This window comes from Tupaia chinensis, unplaced genomic scaffold (assembly GCF_000334495.1).
Source record: "Tupaia chinensis unplaced genomic scaffold, TupChi_1.0 Scaffold139422_1, whole genome shotgun sequence".
NCBI lineage: Eukaryota > Metazoa > Chordata > Mammalia > Scandentia > Tupaiidae > Tupaia > Tupaia belangeri.
This window is the reverse complement of record NW_006199308.1, coordinates 275626-292897: the sequence shown is the minus strand read 5'-3', so window position 1 is coordinate 292897 and position 17272 is coordinate 275626.

Here is a 17272-nt window from a genome sequence, read left to right as displayed (position 1 = left end):
TTCCCTTACTTTTAATATAAACAATTATCTAAATTTCTAAATACTGCCTTAAGTCCATTGTTCAAATTTTGATATATTTTAAGTTGCATTTAATTCAAAATGTTTTTAATGTCTATTGAGATTTTCCTTTTGGCTAACTTCTTTGACTAAATATTTGAGCATGTTCCAAATATTTTCATGTTTTTCAGTTCTGGTTTCATTTTGTCATGGTCTTAAATCATAATTGCATGATAGCCTTATTTATTTATTTGGAGAGATTTTTGCTATATAGCGCATGTGCTCGCCAGAAAGACAGAGAGAGATAGAGAGGTAGAAAACGAGAAATCCCCCCCCCCCCAGGATGGCCACACCACAATGCCTTCTCCTCCATTTTCCTCTTGGGATCTTGGGCAGGTGCGCACATGTGCCCAGCATGAGTTTAAGCCACCAGGTCCGGGACTCAAACCACAGTTGACCACATGGGAGTTCAGCGACATAGTTAGTCCCTGCATGACAACCTTTTGAGGAAAAATAGAATTCTGACTACTCTTCCTATTCTAAAATGCTTTGCAGGGGCCCTGGGAGAGTACGTCTACAAACACATCTTACTGTAACAGATCACCTCGATCCAGTGATTGAGCGTAGCTCCTTGTGTCCTGACTCTGGCAGAACATCGCCAGACTAATGGCAAAGCCTTATGATCTATATCTTGGTTAAATTCAGACATTCTTTTCTACGGACTCCAAGACTCTTTGAGAAGACTTGCATATTTAGCCAATTGCTAACCTAAGGATTTCTAAGCCCACCTTTAACTTACACGCCCCCACTTCCATGTGTCTTGGCTTTTTGGGCCAGGCCAATAAATAGACTCCTTGTGCTGCTTCACGGTTTCTCTATGTCTCCTGCTCTCAGAACTGAATAAAAGACCTGCTGCATCTGAGCACCCCAGAAAATGCTTTCGTGTTTTTCCAAGACTGGCCACTCAAATTTATGCTTAGAATAAACCATGCTAATTATTATTTCTATGGATCCTTGCTTATTTCTGCTGACGTTTTAAAATTTGTTGAAGTTTGCTGGAATGCTCATAATATGCCATATCTTGGTGATATGCTCCATGTGCGCTTTTCCTGCTTTATTTTCATTTTAATTTTTCAGATTTTTTCCCATAGGACATGTGTGCTCATTGGCGAGACACATAGAGAGAGGGAAAATGAAAAATCAGTCCCTCAAAGGGAGTGGCCACGCCACAATCCCTTCTCCATTCTCTTGGAATTTGGGCCATACATGCACAAGCACACACACCCAGCATATTTCTCAAGCCACCAAATTGGAGACTTGAACCACAAAATCAGTTATATGGGATCCAGTGCTTTAACCACCATGCCTCTTATTGGTCCTTTCCTGTTATTTTTGAACGAAGGTTTTAAAATTAAAGGCCACATCGGTCAATGGTGTTGTTCAGGTCTTGTTATTGATTATCCACCTACGTGTGCTAAGAGTTCCTGAAAAAGAATTCTCTTAACTATAAATCTGAATCTGTCTTTCAGTCTCTACTATAGAGTGTGGACAGTCTAAAGGACATGAAAGCACTGAAAATTGTTGTGGACGCTAGGGACAGAGTGAAAGGAGTGTGGGAGAGAGGAAGAGTGTAGGAAAGAAAATTTGGAGGAAAAAATAGAGAGGTAAGACGTTTGTGGGACACAGATATGGTTTATTACCTTTGATAATGACATGCATGGTATTCTCAACTGGGCTGGTCTGAGGTGTTATCATGCTGGGTGAAGTCTCTTTACAATCTAAATGATGTATAGCGATTGAATTTATAATTAATAATAGTATTAATAATAAATAAAATAAATAATTCTCAAAAAATCTGAATTTGTCTATATTTTTTTCTTTCAGGTCTCTAAGTTTTTGGTTTGGATATTTTGAAGCTCTGATGTTAGGTGAATATACATTTACATACATTTACAATTCTTATAACTTCTTGAAAAAAATCTGTTATCATTATCTACATCTCCTTCTTTTTTCTTTTTCTTCTTTTTTTAAAAGAGATTTTTGCTATAGGGCACATGAGCTCATTGAACAGACAGAGAAACAGAAAGTGAGAAGTCACCCGGTGGCTGCAATCTCTTCTCCTCTAGCCCCTTCTCAGGATTTTAGGCATGCGTGTATACCTGATATGATCTCCAAGCTGCAGTGTCTGAGGCTAAAAGCACAGTCAGCCACGTGGGAGTCCAGTGTCTTAGCCAGCATGCCACCTGCTGGCCCCAGAGGTCACATTTTTAATGAACCAGAGAGACAAATAATAACAAAAATACTAACATGTTCACAAATTTCATGCTATTTTATCTACCTTTGGGGCTATATAAACTGCTTTTATTTTAATTAGAATGAGAAACAATATTGAATATAAATGTTTTATTACCTTCACAAGTTTTATTTCATTTTTAAAAAATTGTTAATTGACACATAATGACTGTACTGATTTATGAAGTAAAACATGAAATTTTATATATACCTATATTACATAATTATCAAATCATGGCTATTAACATATTCATCACTTCAAATATTTATCAGTTCTTTGTGGTGAGAATATTCACGTTCTATCTTTTTTTTAAATAAACAATATATTGTTGTCATTATACAAAAAAAGATTTATTTACTTTAAAAATATTTGCTATAGGGAATGTGCTCTCACCAGAGAGAGAAAGAGAGAGGGAGAGTGAGAAAGCAAGCCATAGTTAGCCATGTGAGTTCAGTGCCTAAACCACCACGCCACCTGCCAGCCCCTACAATATATCATTGTTAACTATAGCCACTGTACTGTGCATTAAAACACTAGAACTTATTCCTCCTAACTAATGGTAATATGGTACCCATTTTCCACCCTCTCTTCATCCCCTAACTCCTTGATTGTTCAGAGCCTCTGATAATCTCTATTCTACGTTCTACTTCCATGAGCTCAACTTTTTAAAATTCCACACGTGTATGAATGAGATCATGTGGCATTTGGTTTTTTATGCCTGGTTGATTTCATTTAACGTAATGTCCTCCAGGCTCATCCATGTTGTCCCAAATAACAAGATTTCATTTTGTTTTATGGCTCAGTAATGTTTCATTGTGTGTATCACATTTTATTTGCCTTCTCATATCTCATTAAACAGTTAGTGATATTCCATGTATATATGGAATATCGACTAAGTAATATTCCATTGTGTATATATGCATATATACCACATTTTATTTGTTACGCTTTCATCGTTGGACAGTTAGGCTTATTCTATACCTTAGTTATTGTGAATAGTAACTATGAAGTTTTATTCAATAAATATGGAGTACAGATACCTCTTTGACATGCTGATTTAATTTCCTTCAAATATATGAGTAGTGACATTGCTGGTATTTTTCATAGAGATAGGAAAAATATCTGAAAATTTGTATGGAATTATAGAAACCCTTTAATAGCCAAAGCAATCTTGTATAAAAAGAATAAATCTGAAGATATCATACTTCCCGAACTCAGAAAATTATATAAGGGTATAGTAACCAAACACATGAGAGTGACAAAAAACGGATACATAGGTCCAGCTGTGCTGACGCAGGTGGCAGTGTGCTGTTTCCTGATACGTGAGCCACATGGAAGGTCTGGGTTCAGATCCTGGGTGCATCTAGACACGCTAGATGCACATCGGTGATCCTGGCTGGGTGTGGGGAGGATTGTGGTTTGGTGAGACCCTGGCGTAGTAACTGTCCCTATCTCTCTCTTTCTCAATAAATAAATTTTAAAAAAGACATATATATAGATCAATGAAAACTAATAGAAAGCCCAGAATAAATCCATGTATTGAGAGTTAGTTGATTTTGGACAAAGGAGTCAAGAACATCCAAAGCAGAAAGAACAGTCTTCTTAATAAATTGTGTTGAGAAAACTGGACCTCTGTGTGTGAATGAATGAATAGATCCTTATACTAAAATGGCCATGTACTAAAACTAACTAAAATTGATTTAAGACTTAAATATAAGACAATGGTCATGCCAAAAAAAAGGGACCTAAGTTTGATGTGTTCAAGCAGTATCTCATTGATTGTATTTGTGTTTCTGATATTAATAGTTGAATTGATATTTTTGTTTTATCTTAAGACTATATTCAATGGCGTGCTTTTTATATTTTAATTTTATTACATAAATTTTATTAAAGTTTTTATTTATTTATTTAAATTAATTTATTTATTTACTTGTTTTAATTTGACCAGAGAGGGAGAGAACAAGAGTGAGAAAGAGAGACAAAGTGAGAAAGCAAGTTGCCAGGTTTGGGAGTACAACACCCTTAAATGCCATGCCACCTGTCGGTCCTTAAAGTTTTCTTTTTTTTTAAGAAAATAAGTATCCAAGATATGTAAGAAACTCAATTAACTCAATAGAAGGTTAATGAATTAATTAATCCAAATAAGGAATGACAAAAAAACCTGATAGATTTTTCTCAAAAGAAGATACGCAAACTGTCCACAAGTATATAAAAAATATTTAACACCACTACTCATTAGAAATGTAAATTAAAACTACAATGAGATATTGCCTTACTCCAGTTGACTATTATTGAAAAGTCTAAAATCAAGCATTGACAAGGAAGTAGAGATTAGGGACCCCTTAACCACTGCTTGTGAAAATGTAAATTAACACAGCAGTTATGGAAAATAGTATGCATTTCAAAAAAGAAAACTAGAAGTGTTACATATTCATAGTTACTAAATGTTAGGGGATCATGAGAGTCATTAAAGCATGATAATAATTTCAGCAGATGGCATAATGGTTGCCCACTACTGGATGCCCATTGAGTTGACCATGGTTTGAGTCCCAAACCAAGTGGCTTAAAACATGCTGGGCACATGTGCGTGAGTGCCCACGATCTTGAGAGTGCAGGAGAAGGGATTGTAGCATGGCCATCCCTGCTGGAGGGTGATTTTTCATTTTCTGTACCTGTCTCTCTGGTGAGCACATGCACCCTATAGCAAAACATCTCTCTAAAAAATAAAACATTATATTAATTTCACATAAAGTTGGCAAAAAAGTTTTACTGAGATGATATGAATTGGCAGAGACCTTAAAAGGAAGTTGACCCTGTGAGCATCTGGGGAGGAGAAACATTTCCAGGAGGTGTAAATAGCCACCTATTTTCCTCAAAAAAAGTATAAATAGAACTATCTTCTAATCCAGTGTTTTTATTACTGGGTATATACCCAAAGGAGAGGAAATTATGTTGAAGACATATCCATACTCCCATGCTAATTGCAGAAGTATTCACAATTGCTAAGATATTGAATCAACCCAGCTTCCCAGTAACTGACAAGGGATAAAGACAATGTTTTTATACACACAATGAAATACGATTTGGAAGTAAAAAAAGGGATAAATTTCTGTTAATTGAGACAAAAAGATACACCCAAAGAAAATAATGCTAAATGAAATAATCCAGGCTCTGAAAGTCAAATGCTGTATGACTTCATGCAGCTAAAGCTAAAAGGTTCAATTGCTTAGAGAGAGAGTATGAAAGTGGATACAAGCAGCTGGAAAGAAGGATGGTGGGAGGATGAAGAGAACTTGCTTAACAGATCCAGGGGCCATGTAAATGACTAGTAGAGCCTAAAGAATACTGAAACATGGTCAAAAACATAGGTGGCAGGACCAGCAGAGGGCATCGTGGTGATATGGACTCCCACGTAGTCAACCTCGGTTTGAGTCCTAGACCTGGCAGCTTAAATTCACACCAGATGTGCATGTACGTGTGACCAAAATCCTGAGAGGAGACTGGAGGAGAAGGGATTGTGGCACAGCCATCCCCCTAGGGGGTGATTTCTCACTTTCTGTCTCTGTCTTTCTTTGTCTCTCCAATAAGCACACACACCCTCTAGCAAAAATGCTGTATAAAAAAAGAAAAAACATAGGTGGGAATCCAATGTGTGTGTGTGTGTGTATATATATATATATTTAAGAGATTTTTTTGCTGTAGGATGCATGCGCTCGCCAGACAGAGAGAGAGAGAGAGACAGAGAGATAGAAAGCGAGAAATCACCCCCCAGGGGGGATGGCCATGCTGCAATCCCTTCTCCTCCATTCTCCTCTCGGGATCTTGGGCACGCACGCACACATGCCTGGCGTGAGTTTAAACCATTGGGTACGGGACGCGAAGCATGGTCGACTACGTGGGAGTCCAGCGACATAGCCATTACACTAACTGCTGGTCCCCCAATGTATGTTTTAAAATAATCAGAAGAGCAAATTTTGAATGCTCGTAATGGAGAGTAAGGATAAAAATTGGAGATGGAGATGTTTATATCCTTGATTTGATCATTTTACTTTATATACATTGTATAAAACCACACTGTACCCCACAAAGATGTAGAGCTGTTATATGTAAATTAGAAATTACAGTAAAATAATATGCATCCATATATGTATGAATATATACATACATAGTCAAGAGCATGGCATTGTAAGAGAGAAAGGGAACTAGGGTGGCTGCAGTTGGAGTGGCCAAGAGAAAAGGAAAGGGGAAGAGTCCCAGGATGGGATGTTAGAGAGGTGGGCAACGATGAAAGAGATCTTCGACGTTCTGGAAGGCCATTGCAGTGCCCTGGGCTTTTATTCAAGGAAAATGTGAGTATTGCGTATAGAGATACCAAGATATAACTTTTATTTTAAAAAGCCTCACTTTAGCCACAGCGTTGGGAATAGTCTGGTGTTGAGCATGAATGGCATAATCAAATTGTCATGCCATTTAATAAGGGTGACCTTTAAAGAAGATTTCTCCTCTGAGTCCAATTCAGAATTCTTTCTCCCTGCCAGTAAAATTGTATTTAATTGTCAAAAATGAAGCATGACTTTATTCTGCAATTAATGGGACTTAAAATGCTAAACTGCAAATCATATTGACTTAAATGATACATCAGGAATATCTGAAAATATTCGGATATATTTCATATAATCAACTTTTTTGAGATGTCTTTGCTATATCATTAATCATCAACATTTGGAAGTGTCTAGAAAGCAGTATATACTAAATTTATCATATTTTTTGTCCTTCTTAAATTTCTTCAACTTACGTTTCCTCTACTTCTCATTCAATCAAACTTTAAAATATTTAAGTGAACATTATATTGTTTAAAGAAAAAAGAACAGGGACCAGCAGTTAGCGTAATGGCTATGTCACTGAACTCCCATGTAGTCGACTGCAGTTCGCGTCCTAGACCCGGTGGCTTAAACTCACACCAGGCGCAGGTGCTTGCATGCCCAAGATCCCGAGAGGAGAATGGAGGAGAAGGGATTGCGTCATGGTCATCCCCCCTGGGGGGTGATTTCTCGTTTTCTATCTCTCTGTCTTTCTGTGTCTTTCTGGCGAGCTTGAGCTCCCTATAGCAAAACCTCCCCCCCAAAAAAGAATAATGGACATGACTTTTTAAGTTAAACATCTTGCTACTTTTTTCCCCACCCCAGCTCTCAAAATATAAAGCTTATATAAAGCTTACTCAATTCTTTTTTTTTTATCAAGTTCACTTGCATTGTTTGTCTATATGGTGATGGAATTAGCACAAAGCTATTTTCTTTGGGCTTAAGCAGGGATAGACCAAAAATTATAGCTACTAATAGTTTGAAAAGAATACTACTGAACAGTATGCATATATTCTTGATAGAGTATTTTTATGTGTTCAATGATAATAAAAACATTGTAAATTAAAAATCTCATCTTAATAACTATTCACAACTTCTTTTATCCCTCCCCCCCTTTTTTTTGTTATAGAGTATGTGTTTGCCACAAACTGACAGAGACACAGAGAGAGAGAAAACGAGAATGCATTCGCCATAGGGCTGGCTACACCATAATCCTTTTTCCTCCATTCTCCTCTCAGGATTTTCTGTACCTATGCACATGCTCCTGGCCCGTTTCTCATATGACCAGGTTCAGGACTTGAACCACGAAGTCAGTCATGTGGGATTCAGCTGCTTAACATCCATGCCATCTGCTGGCCCTGTTCACAAATTTTTCATAATCACAACATCAAATTCCATTCAGATTGATCCCCTATGGAAGTATTTGTTTTTTATTTTTCTTTCTTTATTTGACTGCCTCTCACTCCTATCCCCAAATAAAAACCCCACATTCAGGTTTGTTGGTCAGTCTAGTCATGTCTAACTTCTGAATAACAACAGTGTGTAGACTAAGATGCCTTCAATTTTGTTATTGTTAACTAAATGAATGAGCTTTGATAACATCGTGGTTAAAACTTTCTCTTTTTATCTCCATGCATAGGACTATATTCTTGTTCTAGAACTGGACAGTTTATGAATATCTCACATTCAATGTGGCTATAACTGCACAAATTTATTCCAATTTCACACATGGTCCTGTTGGAGTGTTTTCTGGCACCTCATCAACACAGGTCTTCAAAGAAGAAATCTGGAGGTCATCTTTAACTCATTCTTCTCCTGCAATGCTGATATGCAACCATTTATTTAACTACACAGCTTTTACATTTTGATTATTTTTCAACCCTGTTTATTCTTTGCATGTCTAATATTGCCACTTCAGTAGAAGGTGCCATCTTTTATCTTGATGATTATAATAGTCTTTGACACATTCTCCTAGACTGCATTCTAGCGCAGTCTCTATTCTCTGTAGTCTGAGAGATCAAATCTATCGTCCTACTTCCTGTTCGACTAATTTTGGCGGTCGTCCATTACTCTCAGAGAAATGGGCAAATTTTTATTATATGGCTATAAAGTCTCATCTGATCTAGCTTCAGCACTAATTATCTCACAATATATTCTGCTTTAGATTTTATCTTCTGGCCTTACGCTTAACACCTTCAGTCCCTGGGATTCATCTTCAGTTCCCAGAATGATCCCAAACTTCCCTTATTCACCTGCCTCCCTATTCCATTTTCACCTCTCCCCATAACCACTCTTTATGAGCTGAGTTACAATCACTTTTTCCAGTTTCAGTTTGAACACTGTATTTTCACTCGAATGTGTATGTGCACATGTGTGTGTGTTGGGCGATATATGGTGTTCTTTTTTCTCTTTTACTTTGCAAAACAGGTTTGCATTTCCTACATTCGCTTTTAGAGTAATATATACTTTTCTTTGCCATACTTTATTTTTCATTATTGTGTGTGTTGGTTTTTTTTGGAGAGGTTTTTGCTATAGGGTGCGTGTGCTCGACGGAAAGACAGAGAGAGACAGAGAGACAGAAAGCGAGAAATTATCCCCCAGGGAGGATGGCAATACCACAATCCCTTCTCCTCCATTCTCCTTTTGGGGTCTTGGGCACGCACACACACGTGCCTGGCATGAGTTTAAGCCACCGGGTCTGGAACTCGAACCATGGTTGACTACATGGGAGTCCAGCGACATATCCATTACACTAACTGCTGGTCCCTCATTATTGTGTTTTTGATCATATATCTCTCCCTAATATATAGTAAGCATTATGAGATTATGGATTATGATCTGTTAAATAATTTATTCAAGCTCTTAGTACAATGTTTGGAACACAATGCATAATAAATAAATATTTGTTGAATGAATTAATTGAAAAATTTAAAATAAACTTATGAAATACAACTAAATTTTATTCAGGTAAACTATCAGTACTATAAAATCTGTTTTCCTTCTATTGATGAGTTTCAAGGTAATTTTGAATATCATACTTTCTGGTGATGCATATTTTCATAACAAATTTGAGCATATGTTTGAAGAATTGGTTTTTATACAAAAGGCCTAATGAGAATTAATTTTACAATAATATAATTAACATTTTATTTAAAAATTATGTGAACTAATCTTGAATTAGATATCATTTATCTTTGGGTGAGACATGTAGTATAACATATCTGGCAAGTATCTAACTTGTAATTAGGAAATAAGCTTTTTTATAAGTCTTTTTACAGATTTCATGTCTTTAAAATTATTTAAAAGTATCCTTTCCTCAACATTTAACATTTGAGAGTTAGGTCAGCTTAGTTATTGAATATTCTGGCACACGTGCTTGGATTTCTATTTAAATTTAAGTTATTAATGCAAAATTACATGCATGATATTAGGGAAAAACTGAATAAACAAAGCATTGTAGAAAATAATGATAAATAAGTATATCTTAACTAACTAAAATATATTTAATAGCTATACCCCAGATAAACCATCATATTTAAATGTTTATGTCACAAACAGCATTTATAGTGAACATTTATGTGATATTCTGTTTCTTAAGATGACACTGGTGTTTGTAATGTGGAATGGTTGCTTAAATTCTAAGACTATTAATATATGTCAAGTACCACTCCTTTATCTGACACTTTTCATCCCATTCTAATTAATCATCAAGAAATAAATCAACTATTATTTTTCTGATATGGACCAATAACTCTTGGGAAAATTAAATCATCTTTCAGAAACATTTCATTCCTTCATGCTAATAATTCAGTGCAAATGAAATTTCAGAATAACAGCCAGATCATATTATACAATTTTCTTTGTGATTCCCCATCTTATGTATGGAAATTTGATTCTGCATTTGAAATCCTTTTTCCCCCAAAGTCATTTGCAGTATTGTGATAAGCAGCAAAAGGCCATTCACAAACTATAATGGAGCTCCAACTGAAGCTGGGAAATGTAAAAGAACATTGTTTGTAAGGCAAGATTGAGAGGCTAGGTCACCATGAACAAGATGAGAAATGCAGGATCTTCTCGTCTATTTAGTGATATTTAATCTCATTCTAACCTCTGTCTCTTGGCTATTATATTTGATAATTTATCAATGACCCCATTTTCCAGGATAATTTGCAGTTCACTCTTGGACTCATCACGATACATAAGCAGAAAAATGGTGCTGTGGTCTGAATGGTGGTGGCCACCGAATGCATATGCTGAAATTCCAACCCTTTAGGTGATGGTATAAAGAGGTGAGATCTTCAGGGGTGATTAGATCATGAGGTAAAACTCTCATCAATGGAGTTGGTACCCTTATAAGATAGGCCCGAGAGAGCTCATTTGTCCCTTTTATCATCCGTGTTAGGATACAGTGAAGGGGTGCCACATGTGAACCAGAAAACAGACTCTTACGAGATACTGAATTCGCCTTGATCTTTGACCTCTCAGCCTCTGGAACTGTGAGAAATAAATTTCTGCTTTTTATAAGCTACTTCAGTCTATGATATTTTGTTATACCAGACCAAAATAAGACAGAGAGAATGAAAAAAGTCCTTCAAGGCCTATTTTGATTTTTTTTTACATTTTAATTATTTATTTATTTTGAGAGATTTTTGCTATAGGGTGTATGCACTTGCCAAAGAGACAGAGAGAGACAGAATGCCAGAAATCACTTTCCCGCCCAAGGGGGTGATCTCTTCTCCTCCACTCTCTTAGGATTTGGGGTATACACATACATGTACCCAGTGTGAGTCAAGTTGCTGAGTCCAGGACTCAAACTGTGGTTGGTCACATGGTGGTCCAGCACTATGCCACCTGCTGGACCTTCAAGTCTTATATATGTAATATGTCATTTTAAAAATCCTTGCTCTCCCTTAATACATAGTATTTGGAAGGGTAGGTAAGGATTTCTATGCTAATCTGGTAACATTTTATGTCATACTAAAGCCTGAGTCACTAAGGCATTTAGTCATGGATCCTACTGCGGCTCTCAACCACCACAGCACACTTTGACATGATGTAGAAACGCTTGGTTTATCTCCTTGATCCAAGGGATGGGATAGAAAGCATAAAGGGTCTGTTTTAATGACTCTCCATTTTACCACAGAAATTCAAGGGCACCTGCTTTATATTTTTAACACAGATAATACTCTTTACTGTTGTTGCTATTGTTTTTTAAATCATCAGTGGTATTTTTGAGTCCTCAATTCCAGTTACAGAATACCAGATGACTTACAAACATAAGTACAAATTAGGTCACATTTACATCTCCAACTAAACCTTAATGCTTTGAAACCTCATCCACTGCAAAGCAAGAATTCAGATTCCTCAACTCTACCCTCTTTGGAAGTTCTCTGCCTGCCTGTTAGCATATTGCAAAATAAAATCATCCTTCTTCAGATAGGTTTCCCTCTTTATATGATCTATGTCACATAATGGCATCTTTTTCCTTTCTGGAACTGTGATGACAGATTAGTATGTGCCAAGAAGTGTTAGTGGAACATTAACCAGCCACGATAACCACAGTAATTTATAATGTTCTGTATCAGGAAAACAATTATCTTACATAAAAATGACTGAAGTGTTAAAAAGTCTTATGTTGGATAAATGTATAAGACGTGGGAAAAAAAATCAACTTATAAAATCTGCTGCTGCCCTAATTACATCCATTAAAGATATTCTGTGTACCAAACTTCTGCTTGGAAAAAGAAAAAAGATAGGGTAGGCAGAGGTTTTTTTATCAAGTGGGTAATGATCAAGGAGTTGTCTAATGAGTGTTAGCCCCAATCCCCACCGTTATGAATTGCTATAGCCCTTCACCTGGTTTAGTTCTAGTTCTTTTCAGGACGTATGCTGATGCAGGGGTGAAGTGTCTGAGGCGAAACAGAGGCTGAGGAATCAGTAGGCTCCTCATTGGGATGGATGCTACCATAAAGCAGAGACATGCCCAAGGAGATCTAACCCTGACAGGGATGGTTTTCTAGTATACAAGATGGGATTTAGTAATGATTTGGTGTGAAGGATCAGTCTAAATGAGAGTGTCCACCTTGGTTTGAATCAAAGGACTCACACAAATAGAGCATCACTAAGAATTATCCTTTTTTTTTTTTTTTGAGAGGTTTTTGCTATAGGGCGTGTATGCTCACCAGACAGACAGAGACAGAGAGACACAAAGTGAGAAATCACTCCCCAGGGGGGATGGCCATGTCACAATCCCTTCTCTTCCATTCTTCTCTCAGGATCTTGGGCACGCATGCACACGCGCCCGGCGTGAGTTTAAGCCACCGGGTCTGGGACTTGAACCGTGGTCGACTACGTGGGAGTCCAGCAACATAGTCACTACGCTGTTAGTCCCAGAATTATCCTACTTTTAGACTGAAGTATGGAAGAGGAAAAGCTATATCATTTTGTTTCTTTTCCCAATATTTCCCCCAATAGATTAGCTTTTATTTTAAAAATCTACCATTACAAATCCTTAACTTAAATGATCCAAATGGTCTATTGTGGAGACTAGAATAAACTTTTGCAGCCTTCTTAAAGATGAGGATTAAGTTCAGAGTTCATTTCTCTAGATGAAGCAGACCCAAAGAAACCTACTGAAAGTTAGACGCTCTAGAGAGAAGTCATGCTTTTCAAAGAAATCCAAATTAGTGTATCAAACATAGTCCATGCATGGATGTTGTGCATGAAGAGTTACTGTGTTGTACAATTTGACATTATTTATGAGAAAGACCTTTAAAATCAGAGTTTGGCTGATCATAAAGGCCCAACATGAGTGAAACCCATGAAGAAAAATGCTACAATTTATATTGTCACTGAATCACAGAAGTTGCCTTTTCTTAGCATGATTAAGACTGGATAATGTTCATGTCTTTTAGAGAAAAGTCAACACCCAGGGGTGTAGCTTCCTACATATCTTCAATGGGTCACGTCAGAAAACAACATCCCAACTTTGGTGCCCTTCCCACAGTCAGGATGCCCCATGCTTAGATAACAGCAATATGGCAGGTGGCGTTGCTGCGTCACCGTAAGTGCTGTAGATGTCCCCACACCTTTATGCTTGGTCATCTGACTTGTTTGGCCAGTGTTGTACAGAAGGAAGTGATGCAGAAAGTTCAAAGTCTAAACTTCAGAAGTTCTCGTGCACCCCATCCTCTCATAATTCAGGAGAATTCAGGAGAAATGGTGCTCCAGCTAGCTCATCTATCCAAGGAGAGAGAGACACATGGGCTAAAACTGCCACTGTCATTTACAGACCTCCAGTGAGAAGCAGACTGAGCCAGCTCTTCCTGAAACAAGAACATTCAGCAAAGCCGGGACACGATCAGACTAACTGCCACGCATCTGCAGATTTGAGAATAACAAATTAGCATTGTTTGAAGGCACTGGCTTCAGGAGAATGGATATGGATATGGATATGGGTATAACCACCAGTTACAATGCAGCCCTGACTAAACTTAACTTTACCCCGACTACTGTTTTTATCCCCTTGTCCCATCCCCGGAGAGTCAGACGAAGGCAGGTCCCAGTCCCACACAGTCTCCATGCTCTTCGTCTTGGCTCTGCATCCCCTGCAAGTAACTACTGAGAAGAGAATACAACTCCACTGAAATGACCAGCACGATGCCATTCAGAACGTCAAATTCCATGCTTAGGACGAGACACAAAAATTCTAAAAGACACAGTTTATGCAGAGACAAACCTCTCGTTAAAAATGCAAGCACACACACCCTATAGCAAAAACCTCTCAAAACAGAACAAAACAAAATGTTTAACAATTTAAATGAAATATTTCAAAAGGTAAATAGGAAAATAAATAAAACTTAGGTCTTTGCTTACAATAGAACATGGAAGTTAGCTTGAACATATAATTGAACACCTACCTATGTATTGTATATCTAAAAAAAACTTGAAGGTGGGGCCAGCAGGTGGTGTGGTAGTTAAGGCACTGGGCTCCCACATGGCCAACCCTGGCTTGAGTCCCAGATTGGTGGCTTGCTTTCTCATTATCCTTCTCTCTTTGTCTGTCTCTCTCTGGTGGGTATATATGCACTGTAGCAAATGAAAAAAAAATAATGATAAATAAAAATAAATAAATAGTTCTTTAAAACAAATACTTGGGGACTAGCAGATGGCGTAACGGTTACATCACTGGATTCTCACGTAGTCGATTGAGGTTCAAGTTCTGAACCTGGCAGCTTAAATTCATGCTGGTGTGTATGCGTGTGTGCCTGGATTCCTGAGAGGAGATTGGAGGAGATGGGATTGCAGCATGGCCATTCCCAAAGTGTGGCCATTCCCCCTGGGGCGGGGGTGATTTCTCACTTTCTGTCTCTCTGCCTCTCTGGCGAACACGGTGCATTATTTTGGTCTAAGGTAAGGCGTTATTAATGTCATATTCAGTTAACAGATGAAAAACAAGAATTGCTCCCTGAGAATAAATGAATAAAGTTCATGGGAAATGCATAGCATGAAACAACTGCGCATGGATTGCAATTCTTTGCACCAAAATAAACTTGTACTTTAATTCCATTTTCCCATAAATTTTGGATATGTGTTTTTCTCTGTGCAAGCACCGTATAAAAAAAGAAAGACTCATGTATATGCTCTCTATCACCATAAAAATGCCACCTAACAATGAGGAAAGCTTCGCTGCATTCACACCCTCACGCACCTCACAAGCATTTCTCAAGATTATAGAGTCACTGATCTCAGGCTGATATCGTAGGTTCAGCGTCTTTTTCCAACAGAAGCTGCTATCCTCTTCTGGAAGCCATGGGTTAGCAGGTCAGCAACAACTCACTGTGGTCCCAGCATCCGAGGTGACAATGCAGAAGCATGCAGAAGCAGCCAGTGTTTTCTGAAAACTAAGATCTGAACTGACATCTGAACTGGCAAGCTGTTCTTCTGCTACATTCAGTTTACCAAAGCAATTGACTTGACTGTGATCAGATGGAAAGATGGATAGATAGACCCTGCCTCTTCAATGGATTAACTGCACAATCTATTGGCAAAGAATGTGGATAAGGAGGGGTGAAAATGAGGGGCAATTAATGCAATCTTACCATTGCCCATATCTTTCTTAAATTTCAGGTGTCTGTGTTCATAACGACTGGCCTAGAATAGCAGGAATCCATTATCAAAAGCCGATGGTATATATAAGAATTAATTTTATTATCTTAGAATAATTGAGCAAATTATGTGTGTACAATTACAGGACAATAAGAACAATATGTTCTGGAATTTAAACTTTCTTAAAATCTCCCTGAGATGATGTTATCAAAGTTGACCGTTTCCTCCATTTTTGCATTGAACATATAATGATGTTCCTTTGTCTCCCTGAAACAAGAGAAATAATTTTTGCCTCTCTCTCCTGTTCTGCAATCTGTTATCTACACTTTTACTTCCATGTTTTAAAAACTAAATGTCTTTTTAAAAAAAGAATGATTATATTTATTATTATTATTATTATTTAATTTGCTTCTCTGTCTCTGTCTCTCTCTCTCCGGTGAGTTCACGTGCCCTAAGGCACTCTACAAAAAAGAAAAATGATAGAAATAAGCATTTTAGAATAAATATAGCTGTTATTGGCAAACAAAAAGAAACAGAAACAAAAGTCATTGTGAAAAATAGGAAAACTTCGCAATATAAAGAATGCAGATGGAGTGTGGCGGCCCATCCTGGATCACAGCTCCTTGATGCAGGAATCACAAGATCAAGGCTGGCAAGGATGCAGATGGTTCTATGGCTGCTGACTATCTAGTCAATGCACAGAAAACAAGTACCTTATTGATATAGTTTCAATCTTTGACTTTCTAATACTAGACGTTCACATTCACTTTTTCTTATTGAGTAACTAAAGTGAATGTTGATGGAAGTCGTAATCTTTCTTTGATTAACATTGTTCAGCATCTAGTATGAATATATTCTCAATTAATGGGTAAGATGGTTTGTCTTTTTGTCATTCTGTGGCTTAGTGCTTAGAGGGTCATTGTGAGGCGTTGTAATTGCCACTTTAATTATCTTATGAAATGATATGCCAATCTTGACTCGAAAATATCCTATAGCTCATCTCATGAAGGCCAGAAAACATACTCAAAATTATATTCTGACACATAAGGACATCTACTTGAGGTCCCTAATTAATATTCTCAGTATCTTACTTCTGACCTCCCTGCTCACCTCTCTTTAATCATACAAGACTCTCTCAAGGTTTCCTGAATTCAATTTCATGTCTCTGATACTATGTCTAGAAACTCATCCCGCCCCCCCTTGACTCCCCAAAGTAAGCTAATCCTTCAGCACCCCCACTTCAGCTTTATTCATGGAGCATCCCCAAATTTCATGTCACTTTCATTTCTTCTCAGAACTGTCATTAACACATTGTAGATATCATCAATCCTATTAGATATAATGGCATATATTGCACTAAATTTTTTCCTTCCAACTACTAACTTGATACTTACCAAAAAAAATAAAAAGCTTAGCTTTTTAAATTAATAGCTAAATAATGTATAAGATGACAACTAAATCATGAGTGAGTTATCAAGGAGGCATGTAGAAATTAAACAAAAACTACAGTGTA